Source organism: Bombus terrestris, chromosome 17 (assembly GCF_910591885.1).
Source record: "Bombus terrestris chromosome 17, iyBomTerr1.2, whole genome shotgun sequence".
NCBI classification, from domain to species: domain Eukaryota; kingdom Metazoa; phylum Arthropoda; class Insecta; order Hymenoptera; family Apidae; genus Bombus; species Bombus terrestris.
In genome coordinates this window covers 506,035-521,612 of record NC_063285.1, presented here as the reverse complement: position 1 = coordinate 521,612, position 15,578 = coordinate 506,035, and the positions used below count along the sequence as shown (strand labels likewise).

Here is a 15,578-nt window from a genome sequence, read left to right as displayed (position 1 = left end):
CAAAATATCGCGAGAAAAGAGTAGCAAACAACTACGAGTACTTTTAATTCCACTTTAAAACTAGCTGAACCAAACAATGGAGCTAAATGTAAATCTAACCATGCCACATACTGAATTTGTTTAGCGTTGTGATTATGCGGAAAAGAGCAGATTTTGACGATCTTGAAATATATTGTCAACAGTGTGAACAATTTCTTTCTACACCGCCACTCCATATAATCCAACCTAAAACCATTTTTATCAATCTGTAAATAAAACAAAAAATGTACGAATGGCCTTAGTTTTTGAGTTATATATATACACAGAATATGTTTGGTGGTACGGTAGTTTCGTACTCATATGGAATACATGGTCTCGAATTTGAAAATATAATGAGAAAATACATAAGAAAAATAAAATACGTTTCACTTTTTATTATATCGTGACGAGATAGCCTTAGTCGAATTATCGAGGTTCAAACGATCAAAATGATACCAAACATGACTATATTTGACCCACAATTTTTAATTGAGATACACACATATGTAATAGGCGATTAAGAATAAGAAATGACCTAATTCTACAGTATCTTATTACATTCTATCTATTCTGTCTCGCTCGCACTGCCTACTTGTCGCGCTTGCCCTTGATGCACCCACGGCACAATGAACAGGAGTCGGATAACGTGGGTCAATTCTCGGAAAGTCGCATTTCCGGATATACGACCAAGCACGCCCCCGATTGGCGACCATATATCCGGACACTACGTACACCCGCGAATGTGTATGTATGTGTTTAAAGATGATTAACATTACCGAGCCAAGTTTAGATCGGTCGCTATAGAAAAATGTGGCCACCTACCTACCAGAATAAAGCGAAAATGGAAACTAAATTTAATTTGAGTTTTTTCCGAGTATCCGAGAAACAAAGTGTCCTCTTTTCTATACAATTAACGAAATAAGTTTTTCTTATTAAATGGTCCGTGTGAATATTTAAAAATATTTCATACACAGAAACGATTTGTGCAATGTCTTATATCAAAAATAAAATAATCAGAATGACATCACGTTCTGGTAATTTAATTGAATTTGGAAAATAACGTTAAGGAATAATTTGTTTAATTGCTTTTAGATTATTTAACTAGTAGATTAGATTCACTGGATATCACTCATAAGAGTAAAGTGAATTACATACGTAGAATAGCACCCGCCAGTATGCTCTTTGCAAAGTTAATACGATTACCGCGTGAAAAATTGCTTAATAAATTTAATGTAATTCGAGGAAGAATTTCGGACTGCGTAGAAAGGTTTCACATGCATATGTACGGGGTATAAAAAGTAATATCAAGGTGCAGATGTTATACCGTAATCATTTGTTTCTGATATACAGGGTCGCTTCAAAGTATTTGAATTTTCGATCCACGTTTGGCAAAGCTGTTTATACAGGTTGATCGATACCTGTCGTTTAGTAACTCTTTTTTAAATATCTTCTATATTCTTATATAGGTTCTTTTCCTAATGAATTTTTTAAGACCCATCTGCACACTGGATCATTTTCAAAACCAGTAATTTTAAGTAATTTTCCCAAACATTTAGATTTACTTAAAAAATTATGGCGACGTGTGGCAACTAAAAGCTACCGGGCGACATTCTAGAAACTTGGAAGACTATCCAAGAATTTTTGGGGATCTTTTAAAACACAAAAGCCTTAAAAAAACTGCGTGCACTTAAACGCCCTAGTATGCAGACGACGTCAGTAAAAATAAGATTGCAGTCCTTCGACTTGAGGTTAATATTAGAAAATGCACTATTTTGAAGTCGTCGCACGAGCTTGCGAGGGAGAAGATTTTTCCTCGAGCCAGTGTAGTGCGGTATAATATCGAAAATTGTGCAGGGTAACGAGACCACTCTTACCCTGGTCATTGGGTAAACTGTTTAATGTTCCTGCCGTGCGAGCTACTTACTGCAATATACATATATACATGTACTTGTAATAAGATTCACTGCGATAGTTTCAACACGATTAAATAACTATTAATCATTATGATTCCATGAAGCTTCAAAAGTAACATATGAAAATACATTATAAAATCTTTGTGATCATTTGTGCTTTATATCAAAATCTACACGAAACAACGTAAATATAGCTCAAGATGGATGCTTTCGTGATGGAAAGTTTAAGAGAATTGTTATAAATTTAAAAAAAAAAGTAAAGCAGATGTTGCAAATAAATACATTGTGAATAGTAGCTTTGCTGGAAACCTAGCCTAAATGAAATGAAGATATACTATGGTCCATTAATGGTGCTTTTGAGAGAACTCAAGCTACGGTTCTCGTAATGGGGCTTTCGAAAATGCTTTCACGGTAAACCCATGAAACAGTGTTTCGCTATTCGTCCATTAAGTACATTGCATTTGAAGTACATATACGTGTATACCTTCTTCGATCGCATCTTTCCCAAATTTTCATAAATCGCTTAAAGAAACGATTTAATCTTACCAGACCATTGTGCATATCGTATCCTCGCATTTAGAAACAAATGTAGCATATTTTTCAACTAGTAACAAATTTTAACAATTCGTCAAAAAATATAACTAGATATTAACGTTCTGTCTATAGATTGTTATATGAATAACAAAATTTTATACAACAGTTGAAATAATCGCAAAATTATTAAAAATGCGTATTGATATTTTAGGACATCCGATTATGTTATATCAACTCGAAAGAAAATTTAATATTCGAAAAGTTCTAGTACAAGTGAAACATTTTGCTACTGATATTCTACATAGGTTTGCTACTGCATCGTAATATTCAGAATTACTACCGGCTATCTGAAAAAAGTAATACAGAATTTCTTGAATCGAATATATCAATTTCTATAGACGCTGAACGCTGTACTATGCATATGCGCAGGATTTTACACAGGATGTTCATTTGGAAAATTTACGTCCAACTATCTCGAAAACTACGCAGTTTAGGAAAAAAATGTTTGAAACAAAAGTTCCGAGGAGGAAGCGTAACCGTGCTACTCGTTATTAATTTTTTAGCCTTTTTAAAGTCATTCAAAAGTCAACTTGGTCTTTTAAAATGGAGATCATACTTTTTCTTTACAGCCTCTTACTCTGCGAGGGAATAAAAGAAACTTGTATAGAAAACATTTCTTTATCGCACTTCATCTTAAAAGGATATTTGTTCAGATAAACGTTTATTTCAGTTTTTGTTATTTCCAAAACAGCGGAGGAGATTAAAGTGTACAATCACTAATAATTCGACTTTTTTACGATACCTTTTAAATACACAAATAACGAAGCATTATAAAATGTTTTCAAAATCTTGGTAATTTTAGGAAAAGGGAGGACATTCTAAACGCATTTATTCCGATGCTTTGTGTATAAAAAAAGTTGTACAGATAAAAGTTGAACAAATATGCTTTTAAAACAAAGTCCGATAAGAAAGTCTTTCTTATAAAAGCTTTTTCTTTTTTCCCGAAGAATGAGAAAAAGGTGTGGTTTCCATTTGTCCTACAAATTACCTTGAAATGGGCTGGAAAGTAAGAGACAAGTTGCATTGTTTTTATTTCAAACATTTTTTTCTAAAATACGTAGTTCTCGAGATAATTGGACATTTTCAAATGAACGCCCTGTATACAAATGTTTACCAGAATATGAAGTAGTTTCCGATCTAATAGTAGATTATAACGGTAGATTATTATCTGCTTGATTTGTGGCCAATTGTCACGCGCGTGACGTAATTCGTTGTGAATTGTATTTCATTGGAAGAATTTATGATAGATGTCTATAAATAATCCTTGATAATAATTTCGTGGAAATGAAAATGTAATATTTTGATTAACGAATGACTCATCAAATGCTTTAGATTAAACCAGTTTCTGCCAAGTACCTAATTTGGTTTCACATGATAATACAGAAATATTACAATAAAATTGTCTATCATTACTATAACGTAACTACACTCGAAGGCCTGATTTTTGCGTGTATTTATGCATAGAATTATATTTTGCTTCGTACATGGTACTATTTGTTGCATAATTTTGATCTTTGTCAAACAATTTTTCTTTCGTATCATGTAGAAATATGTATATATATGTGCATTTCTATACTAATATTTCGTACCAGTCATCGACCGTTTCTCAATTATCAAGTTATCCAACAATTTTTTAATCTTTGACTTATAACTTTTGTTTAACGTTATACGGATGAAAAATGAGACTAAAGTTCCGATAAAGCCGGTCTTTTAAAAAAATTGCCCTACTTGATAAATATATACCATGTAGCATATGATACAATACCAGTATTGACATAATCGTCGCAGCAAGCGCACTTTGCCATGCAATGACATCGCTATTTTCCGGTTTTGGCCCATTAAACCCCATTGACGGTGCGCGTTTGAATTTTCATACGGTCCATATCGTCATGCGAATTAACCATATTACACGGGTCAATCACACAGCTATTTTCATAGTCGCTGAATTAATGTATCCCCAAACACGTTTGATGTATTGTGATATGTCGCAGATAGACCCATTTACCGCTTAGGTAGTTGAATCGTTGCAACTGATCGTGCTAATCAATTGGAACCAATTGATTTCCATGGAATAATTAGTACAAACGAATAGTTTCGATGAATCATTCTCTCTAAGAATCTTATTACTTTGTTATTAACTGCCAACAATGAAACAGTAATTACCCAGGTAACAATCATCATTGTGTACTGCGTACGTAAAAATACACACACGCATCTTCACGCAAATCAGATAATTTGCATATTTGAATTTTTAATCTTTCTTTTAATTCGTAATCTGTAATCTTCGTCGATATGAGTATTTTCAGTTACTAAAACTGTTGAAGAATGCAACGCGGTGACTTTATGATACAGCGAAGCAGATACCTGGTAAAGATTCGTCTTGTTAAAAATCGATTATTGTTCATTTGCTTGCTAGAAAAGTATCATAAAGTCATATCTCGAAGGATTTTTGAGCTGGCGGGATCACCCTGTTAGCAAACCACTGTCCACCCTGGGACTAACTTCTTTACTTCCGCACAAGGGGAATACGTCGCCATAGACCCGCTGGACGAAGGTGACCGCAAAGTTGGTTGACTACACATATCGATGTTGGCAAGACAAATAAGATGGCAGAATTTTCGACCGATTAACATTTTGATTAACATCTTGATTCGACTGTGAGTGTTTCGATTCGTATGCTGTTTATAATCGTTATAAACGAAGCGTTATCAAACGAAATTGACACTTAAGAACACAATTTATTAGAATCTCGAAAGTAATGGACATTGCTTGCAAATTGATAAAAATTTTGGGCGAAAGAGTGGAAAATGCTTAATTTCTCATATCGCTACAAATTATCATGAATTTTTTACTTTAGGTTACTTAGATTCATTGATATGTCTGAAATCCATGTTTTATTAGCTACAATAGTACGATGATAAAAATATGTTACTGCTATCGGAAAATCGTCGATGACCTTAAAAATTCGAAAAAAAAAATGGTTCTGAGGATAAAACACGAATCACAATAATATGTATTAATCCAAATAACTTTTGACTCGTACATTTTTCTGCATCTGCAGAAGTAACGAAGATATTAAAAGCGGACACGATAAACGAAACATCTGTATATAGATGTGGCTCGAATCGAAATTACGAGTAGCATGTAGTTCGATTCATTTCATTACTCTTACCCATCATTTCGTCGAGGAGAAACGACCATATTATTTCAAAAAACTGGGATAACTAGATGCATTCGTTCTATTTTTAATCTGTTACTCCATCTGAACCAATAACTTTTTAATGTGTATAAAATATTCATATAACGAATAATGAACTGCACCCTTTAATACAATAATATTATATTATTATTTTTGTAGTATTTAATAATAAATTAACAATAAATTGTACAAATCCATTGAAAGAAACGCAAGTGTTCTTCACCTAATCTTAACGCCTCTATCTACTAACGTCTTGTCTACGTTTTATAATTGCTATACGAAATATTTTCATTATTAGTGGATTTATCAGAATTTGTTCTAGTGCTTGTCACAAATATGTTATTTCTAAGAATCTGCAAACTGACGAAGTTTCATATTTCCTATCTTTTATTAAAGTAGATTTTCCGCCGTATTTTCAACTTTTGCGTGTATAACTCTACATAATAACAGGGAAATGAGAACATTTAAGCGAACAGTAACTGTGCTCAAACTGAAAGATACGCGCTGTTCCTTTTAATGTTACATCTTCGTAAATTTTCTCATGTTACTGTACGGTCGTTGTACCTCATGGAATGTTTGTAAACATTAATTATTGATACCTCTACACCATTCAGAGAGTACACAAGATATTAATATTCTCGTGTTATCTTCTGCATAGCGTGTACGTGGACAATGCACGAAGAATAACACGTAGTATCATGAGTTAGAGTAACGAGGAAAAGTTTGAAATGCTCTTAATTTACGCTGCAAGCGTGTTCTACAACGGCTAGTGAATCGTAGTCGATATTATTGGCATTTTTATTCGAAAAGAATAGCGCACTTTACCGATTTCAATGAATTTGAAATATGTTATCGAAATATGTTAACGTTCTGAGAAAACTTCGATTAAATTTAATTTATTTGATTTAACAATTAACTTTTCCTATAGCTTTTTAACGTGTATAAAATATTCGGTACGCACAACTAATATACGGAACAATTTTTAAGCAGATGAATTTCTATGGACGAAATAGCTACATTTTTTTATACTAAAAGTTAAATTATTTTCCGTAGTAAGAAATATTAAATTAGAAGAAGGTTCGATTTCAGAACAAATACGACGTAAACAATAACTCAACGATCGAACATTGGAGCGGATACAATTCAAATGCGAGGCTGCTTCTCAGCTTCTACAAAACGGGTCGAGATGAAACATATCCAATTTTCTTTCCAAGACACTACGCTATATAACAGAGAAAACCCGATCGAAATTTGTTCAGTAGTTTTTACGTGATGCGAGTACGAACAGACAAACAAACAGAGAGGCAACATTTTTTTATGTTAAAATTAGCTTTTTGGATTCCATAGCTGATGAGCCGTTCCTGGATATCTGCTTTATTTCTTGTTTATTCGATGTACAGATACAACCTTTTTACACTTTCTATAATTCTGGCACACAAGTGACTGTATTTTTTTACCAAAATTTAACTCATTGGTGCTAGTCATCTTTAATATAAATAAAAAGAAAAGAAAATAAATCAATGGGTCAAACTCGTAGATTGGGTTAGATTAATATCCGGCTGGATATATACGTCTACTGACTTTAATTATTACTATGTATGTGACGAACACACGGATAAGACAGTGCAACATTTCGTACGTCAATAGATTGCTTGAAAATTATTTTCGGCCGACTAGTACTCTAGCCCAACCTATAATTCGTTCATTTTTCTTTTTTATTCATGTCGAAGTGATTCTCACTTCCAGGAAAACTCTACATCTCTAGTGTTAGTTTTCTTAGTCCTCGAAGCCATTCGAATTCTTGCAGTATGTAGGTGGTAAGAATTCGCGAATTCAACTTATCAGGAAGTTTGTACTTGTATTTGTATACATTAAACAAGCATTTTCAAAATGGGATGTACCAAAAGTCATGGTACAAGCCGAAAGTAGAAGATTCTCGTGTAAAAGTAAATTGAAAATGTGGATTGACAATTTTTGATACAAGACTACGTTTTCAAGAAAATCGACGTTGAAATTGTATCAAGTATGGATGCACTCGAGAGGTAACGACAGTCAATCGAGTCGGTTCCTTTGTGCTCGGGTACTTTGTTCGGTGGTACTCGATTCCCAGTGCAACCCAGTCGAAAATTAGACTGACAGTTTCTTATATCAATCTGATACCATCAAATTTCAGCATATCAAGAAACGTGACTTCTTAGTTTGAAAAAGTGTACTAATTTATTTGTACGTGTATGAGAGAATGACACAATATATAGCGACAGTCTTGTTAAAAATATATTATTTCCAAAATAAAAGATGCTAACACCACACGGACTTCCCAAGCGGTCACCCGTCCAAGTACTATCCGTGCCCAGCGCTGCTTGACTTTCGTGATCGAACGAGAACGAGTACGTTCAACGCGGTATGGGCGTTAGCTGAGATATATTGTTTTATTATTTCATATTATTGCATAAAAAGATATTTACAAAACATACAAATATGTATGAATATAAAAAAGATATGCAAAATGTTGCCTGGCTTCGTTTTCAAAAAAATGGACTGTAAAGTGAAGTAGAGGGAATTTCATAATTGATTTTCGCGAAAGCAAATCGAAAAATATGTCGTTTTACATTTTCGACTTCAGTTTCGCCGCGCGCAGGGAATCATCTCACGTGTATTTTTGTATTCTTTCAAACGCCATATATACGTATAATACTTCTATATTGACTTTATTTCATAGATTTATTTATAACGATTGAAACAGGAAAACGATGATTATTTAATTAGAGCTTAATGTAGTGATGTAATACAACTGAAACAACTAAATTTGTACAATTATTCAACTTCTGAGTGACAACTCACAACTCACTACAATCGACAACTCGCAACTAACCCGCAACTAATGAACAACGACTAACTGACTTTCTCCACCAAGCATCCCCTTATCACAGTTTTCGTACTCCCACCACACGAACGTGTTTCGCAGCCGTCCATGACCAGAGATGGTCACGTGCGCCTTTTCCAAGTAACTACTTTTCCGAAGGACCACATGGGCCATTGGAACTTCCACTTTCTATCTACATCGTAATTCGTACTCCTAGCGAGTTTCTTCTTACGATTATTCCACGTTGCTACGCTATTTACAATACAAAGACAGAATATTTTATTTTATACATCACATTGTGAAAATAAAGATATTTTATTTTTTTTAATACTACTTTATATTTAAAATATTTTTCTTATAAATTTGACCCAGTACTGATCAAACGCAGTGGAGGTGTAGAGCGAAATCGTGCTGTCAAAATTAACATATTCGTAAAGAAAATTAAGAAATACAAGTGAGTTTTAAATAATTAAGATTATATAAATAAATATCTAACTCATTGGTTTCATCAATTCCCTGTAAAATACTATTTCGAATCAATTTAAAGTCTCTTACACGAGTATTAAATGTTTAACGAGTTTAACCACAATTAAAAAATGTCTTAATCAATATTGAAGTAATCGAGTAATAATAATCCTTTAATGTTTCAAAAGTCATATACAGTAAGTAGGAAGATACTTATTTGCTGATAATATTGACGCAATTTAACGAAATAACAATACGTATCCGATATCGATGATACCGCGCTCTGTAACTTTATTAATTAATCTTGGGTAACAGATTTACGAGAAAGAGTAATGACTCGATGCGCAAAGAACAAGCGATGAGAAAGTTTTGACTTGTCTTCGACGATTAAGACGAGATTACGAAGCGACTGAACAAATGCGACCAACTATCGTACGACGATACGAACGGTTAACGATACATTCGTCCACGAACGCGTGTCGATGCTGCTCGCATTTGAAAGACCCGCACTGAGACTGTTTACCAATCGTTCGCTCACTAAGACGATACTTCCATCCACGCGTGCTTGGAAATACTGTCCACTGACCGTTACGCCTGATGGAACGACTCTGTTTCCACCAACACGTGCAGTCATGTCCACGCACGCTTGAAGATGTTGACGAACCAAAGAAGGCAGCTGAGAAGACCATCAACCGATCGTTACGACTGACGAAACGATTTTGTCTGCACGAGCGCTTGAAGGGCGCTGAGAGATTGAAACGGTTTTTTACTTCACGCTTAACGATTCCAAGGCACGCAGACCGACTCTGTGATCGATGTTCACGATTGAACGACTCGAACGAGACTGCCGATGCCGTGTGAGACTCGAGCGGGTGTCCAACAAGGCCCAAAGCGGAGATTCGCACGCCGATTGCTTTTCAAGAAAATCGCCAATCGGCATATTCGCTCGCAAGGCGTCGTTTACTGCGCGAATGCGCTCCAAGTGTGGTAGATCCTTAGCGGGAAGCGCGTGATCGATACCTGGACGAGTCTGAGGCTTCGGACCGTCAAAATCCGTCGATTATCCTTCCAAGAAACTCACGTTTACATCACTCTCGTCTGTTGGAACTAGAATGAGGCATAGAAAGTTAAAAATACTGTTACGAATCGTTTTAGCTATTAAAGCACCGTTCTAAAATAGCGCCTCGACTGCGAAAGCGAGCATCGTAAGTCATCCACGAAACTCCTCGCGCTTTCGTTCCTTTGGACGAAACAATATGTATATTTAAGAGAATAATAATGCAAATGTTAATGTAGGTGGAATTGTTTATAATCTAGGAACACAGAAGGTAAAAATTTGAAAGCACGAGGTTTGTGGTCTTTGAATTTTCAGCTATAAATATCAACATTACATAAATGGAAAGGACCCTGCTGCCTAGAAAATCGATAGTTGGAATATTATATTTAATTGTTAAGGTCAAAGTTAAAAATAATAACTAACTTGAAATAATTTTTAAAAAATAGACTTTCAGTCGATAATATCTACCATAACAGCTATTTGTACAAGTTTTCAAGTAGTAGTAAATGTTTTGCACGAAAATAAATGTTTCTTTACGTTGGAAACATATATTCTTATGTAAGGGATACAAGTAAGCAATTATATTGTAAATGTCACTAATAAAATTGTAATTTTCATGAAACCATCCATATTCGGTTGCATTACGCATAATTAGCCATATTGAACAGGAATTAAAGCGACGCCTATTTTGACAGTTAATTAATTGCGCTGGAAAGCTCCGATACGGCATGGATTAATACGCTCGTTGGTCAGCAAATTTTGTAAAACTAGTCTTCATTAATTGGATCAATAGGAATTAGAGGATTTCTGAAGATACCGAGTGGACCGTAATTCGTGGTACGAGTGGGATAAGGAAGAGTCATTCCATGCCCGAAGATAAATCGAAACGATAAAGTATCTTTCATGACAGAAAAATCAATTTTTTAGACAATTTGTTAGAAAATTGATTTGCAGAATTGATCGAGTATCCGTGCATTTAACTAATACTTTGCGTGGTAACTTTAATCATAAGCCTGTTACTATTATAGATATGATAATAATCCAAAACAAATATATACATAACTGAATATTTTTTAACAAACAAACTTGCGGTTGATGTTCAAAGTTCAATTCTTTATCTTTAATTTTTTCATAAATTTCTGAAAGATGATTGAAAAAGATATATTTATTTACTTATTTAGAGACTTACAAGCACGTGTAATGTCCATTGTTGCAAACAAAAGAAAAAATATAATTTGGGAGGAGTCAGATAATAAGAGTATAATAAAAGAATAGGGCAGCAATTACAAATTTAAGTTGTAAGGCAGTACAGCGACGATCTATAAAAACGCGTTCGAGATTGGTGACTTTGAACAAAAATCTCTCGAATGACAGAGAGCTTTTTTGCATTTATTACGAAAAATAAGTAAAACTAATGTAGGAACAAGAAAATAAATATTAGATAATTTTTATTTAGGAATGCGCATTGGTATGTGTGGAGCTCAAATCAATTAACATCGACCTATGGAGAAGTAAAATATATAAATGAAAAAAATTGAAGAAGATGATTTTCATTTAAGAATTTACTGAAAACAAGAAAATAATTTTTCCAATGAGGAATTAATTTTTATCGTCAAGGTAATTGAATATAATAACGATATATAGCGAGAACTGTACATGTTAAGCACACGCGACAATCATATAAAATAAAAAGCTGGCGGACTTGTATTAGCGTAGTCGCAAAGTTTTTAGGATTTCAACACTTTCAGAGACTTTCTATTTGGTTAGATCAATTTTGGATTCATGATTATAGTCGAACATTCTTCAACTTTTACTTTATAGATACTAGAGAATTGTGTTCTTTAGAAATTAATATCCTGGCTGGTCGAGAAGTGAGGAAAATTTCGCTTACAAAATTTCACTCAGACAGACGGACAAACAGAAAAGTAAGCTAAATAAAAGCCATTAAAATGGTTTGGGGCAGACAGTCCGACGTCTTGCACGTCGCGTTCATCTTGTTTAAATCTGCTTGACATTTTCTCGTAAAGCTTTTTTACGAAAAAGTACTAAAAGAAACTACTTAAGTACTTATTGTAAGTGGTGAATAGATGAACAACGTAACGGAAAATGTGAGAAAATGTTAGAACGTAGTGATAAAGTGCTGGAGCTCTTGTCGACATCCAAAGAAAAGTTACATATTTCGAAAATTATCGAGTTCTTAGTGATCTTATCCTAATATTTTTAATCCTTTTTGTCCACAATCGAACAATTGAAAAAAAGGAGCAATTACATTTTGCAATTATATAGCTATACTTTTGTAAAAAAACGCACGGCACGATGACGATAAACAATGCAAAATTTTCCTTTAGTTCCTTTTTTTTATCCGCAATAGGAACAGAATTATCGTCCGGCCCAGTTTCTGGACTCGCCCTGAGTAATAGATCGAAATTGGGATTACAATTGCAGGGTCTTTGCTATTTTGTTAATATCGGGCAGCATTAAAAGATCGCTAATCGAATTTATCGTTTAAAATTCACTTTCAAAGCAAGATACTTCAGTGGTTAATATGATTTAAAACGCGTTAGGCGAAAACGAGGATGCGCAAGAATGACGGAGACACAGACACGCTACTAGGAATAGTCTGCATTCGAGATGGCTCGACGTCCATTAAACTTGCAGTCTTTTTATCGAGTCTGACCCCTCTCTGATACGGCCCAGGCAGGGACGGCTCCTCTTTTCTCTTTTCTCTGGTAACTTTCAAATGGTTCGCGATCGTCGTGTCAAACGGCGCCGAATGGCGAGCAGTCGAATAAAGGAGAGAAAGGAAAACGAGGAAAGAGCGGTAGCTACATGAATAGAAAAACAGTGATACACCTAGACAGGTAAATAGAAAGTGGTAGCGAGAGAGAGAAAGAGGGCGTAGAAGGGGAGACAGGGGGCAGAAAGGGCATAGTGGGGAAACTAGGAAACTTAAAAAGACGGCAAAGCTATTGCATCAAAGGGACGGCAGAGAGTCAGATCAGCGTACAAAGACGATACGTCGACGCAGCTCTGTTATGTGAACGCCACTGACTCGATTGGAAAGGTTGGATGCGAAGCTGAAGCTGCACCTGAGAAATGCGGTATTTTCATTGAGAATGTTCCGATGGCTATTCGAATGCCTTTTAAAACAAAGTATTTTCTTCTTTCAATTCTCCGATGACAATCATTCGCAATTTCAAACGCGTCTTTAAAGTTTTAATACGAACCTATCGATTTCCTGTTTAATACTCTTACTGGACAACCTGGGTATTCCAAATGTACCTAATCTATATATCAGAGATCAACAAGTTTTGTAGATATGTACGCACCTAGCATACGCGAACGTGGTGATTTTCTTGACAAAGGTGGAAAGCAGAACAAAGGGGGAGAGAAATTTTTCTCTGTAGGCCAAAGATATGTATTTCTATGAGAGAGCAGGTAATTAGAATGTCCGTAATGCACGCGATATGTCAAAATCCGACCGTGAATATATGAGCTGACGCGGCATACACGGTCATAAATTCTTGCGTTGGCAGGCAGTGAACTGGCGTCAATGGTGCTTCGTCGATGACCGAGTGGAAACGAGAGAGACGATGTTGACAGAGCAAAGCAGAAAATCAAGTAGCTAGAGAGACGAACAGAGACGGGTGAACGCGATCGAGCGGCCGAGAAGGGTAAGGGTGATGTGTGTCTGGATGCGAGAGGACGAACACGGATACAGAGAATGAGATCTATATATTATATAGGATGTCGGGAAGCGTATAGGATCGTGTGTACGGTAGAAGGAAGAGAAGAGAAGAGAAGAGAAGAGAAGAGAAGAGGATCAGCTCGCGCGTCGCTATACCGAGATTCGCGAACCTATGAGCAACTGCGTGTACGCACACAAGAGACACGGTTCGAGTGTAAGTAAAGCCGTGTACACAAGGGTGTCGGGGTTAGTGAAGCGGTCCTCTGTAGTTGAATATATGCATATTCAGGACTTGTTATGTAGCTGGCGATATGGCTGCAGGCCGGTCGCTGTGACGCGGTGGACCACGCCGGAGATACTGGGGGATAGTCGGTGACGGACTGCCGGACATCCGACCTGTTACCCCCTCGAGCGTCCTCCACATCAGCCGCCTCCTCTCACGCCTCCTCTTCCCCAACTTCCTACCCCCTTTCGACTGGTAGCGAGCGGAACGTTGCCCGACAACGTCCTCTCTACTCGCGTCCCTTCATCTCCAATAGCTGATTCCTGGTTGGTACGCCGTAACTGCGTGTGCTCCAGTTGATCGGTCAATCGAATCGCTACGATCTATCTGCGGACGATCACGGCCCTTCAGTCTGGTTACGTCGATGTTTCGACTAGTCAGGATGTCAGATAAATTGTACAAATGATTTTGGAATCAGCTTATGTCTCGCGTGCACACGTGCTTCTGCGATATCAACTATCCCGTTAATACAATGCCAAACTCACCGAATCCTGAAATTAATTTTCCCCCGTGAGATTCTTTGCCATTTTCCACTTCGTTTCACACGCTTATGCTTTCTTTATAGATTTGTAAAATGTCTACTTCATCTTGGAATTTTTCGTTAAATTGCCGAATGTGCGACATACGAGCAGAAGAGCAGGCACGGAACGACTATTTTAATTAGTATCGTAAACATCGTTGATTAATATTTTTCAATTAAATTTACACGTATTAAATATCGTACATTTCGTGTTTTGTGGTGTACATGTTTTTACTTTCGATCTGCCTATAGATCCTACACGTAGTTGCGAAGAAAAACGAATGTACGTACGTGACTCCTTAATAAATAATAGAACTTTACGTCTCAAAGGTGAAACTCGTCGTTTTAGCACTCGAGTAGCTGTTAAATAGTTGCTGATCTATCGAACAAAGTCTTTTAGCAACTTAATTACCGTACTCACCGTTGTAAAATACGCAGCTAGACAAGTGAAACTTTTAAACGCGGAAACTTGTATTGTTTAATCAGGGCTTAGGGAAGAAATAATATCAGGATTATTGAAAAACTTTTAGTGATATACTTTAAAAATTGCAATACATGTTGTAATTATTTAGGCAAATTTAAAGAAAAAATGATTAAAAAATCCGCGAGTTTTTAGTACTTAAGGACAAAATATAATCTCCTTAGAAAAGAAGATTTACGTTATTTTCCAACCTTTTATGTTTCCTTTTTTCTTTTATGCGTTTACAGTGCAGCTATCGTGCCTGAAAAATCAAGAAAAAAGTCACGAAAAGTATTTATAACTGGGATTCGAGTTGGCGTGAAACTTTTTGGACGATCCTGCGTCAGCATTCTCATATATTTCCCATGGTAAGCTTCAGGCAATGATCAGGTACCAAGCTACGTGCTCGACATCTTCAACGCTTTCTCGAAAGGCGAAGGATTTCGCTTCTACTCTGAATAAGCTTCACACATTCTCCTGGGTGCCTGTGCCATTCACTTAACTCCTTTTTCTTCCTG

General features: G+C 35.8%; 2 protein-coding genes and 1 non-coding gene across 11 annotated transcripts in view; 1 reads left to right on the top strand and 2 right to left on the bottom strand.

Moving 5' to 3' along the window:
- Nucleotides 1-15,578, bottom strand: part of LOC100650996 (lachesin) — a 527,432-nt gene that overhangs the window by 393,107 nt on the left and 118,747 nt on the right. The gene's annotated exons all lie outside the window — the stretch shown is intronic.
- Nucleotides 1-15,578, top strand: part of LOC125386742 — a 49,965-nt gene that overhangs the window by 18,979 nt on the left and 15,408 nt on the right. For 2 of the 8 annotated variants that reach the window (XR_007227142.1, XR_007227141.1), the window contains exons 3-5: nucleotides 13,646-13,783; nucleotides 13,856-14,011; nucleotides 15,309-15,428. The exons of 3 other annotated variants lie outside the window; for them this stretch is intronic. The gene's annotated coding sequence lies outside the window, so the exon portion shown is untranslated. Of the gene's footprint in view, nucleotides 1-13,645; nucleotides 13,784-13,855; nucleotides 14,012-14,100; nucleotides 15,238-15,308; nucleotides 15,429-15,578 lie in introns of those variants that run through there. 3 more of the 8 variants (XR_007227143.1, XR_007227145.1, XR_007227144.1) reach the window with 2 other exon arrangements.
- Nucleotides 8,021-8,139, bottom strand: LOC125386843. The gene has a single exon (XR_007227282.1). It is a non-coding gene; the product is annotated as a 5S ribosomal RNA (ribosomal RNA).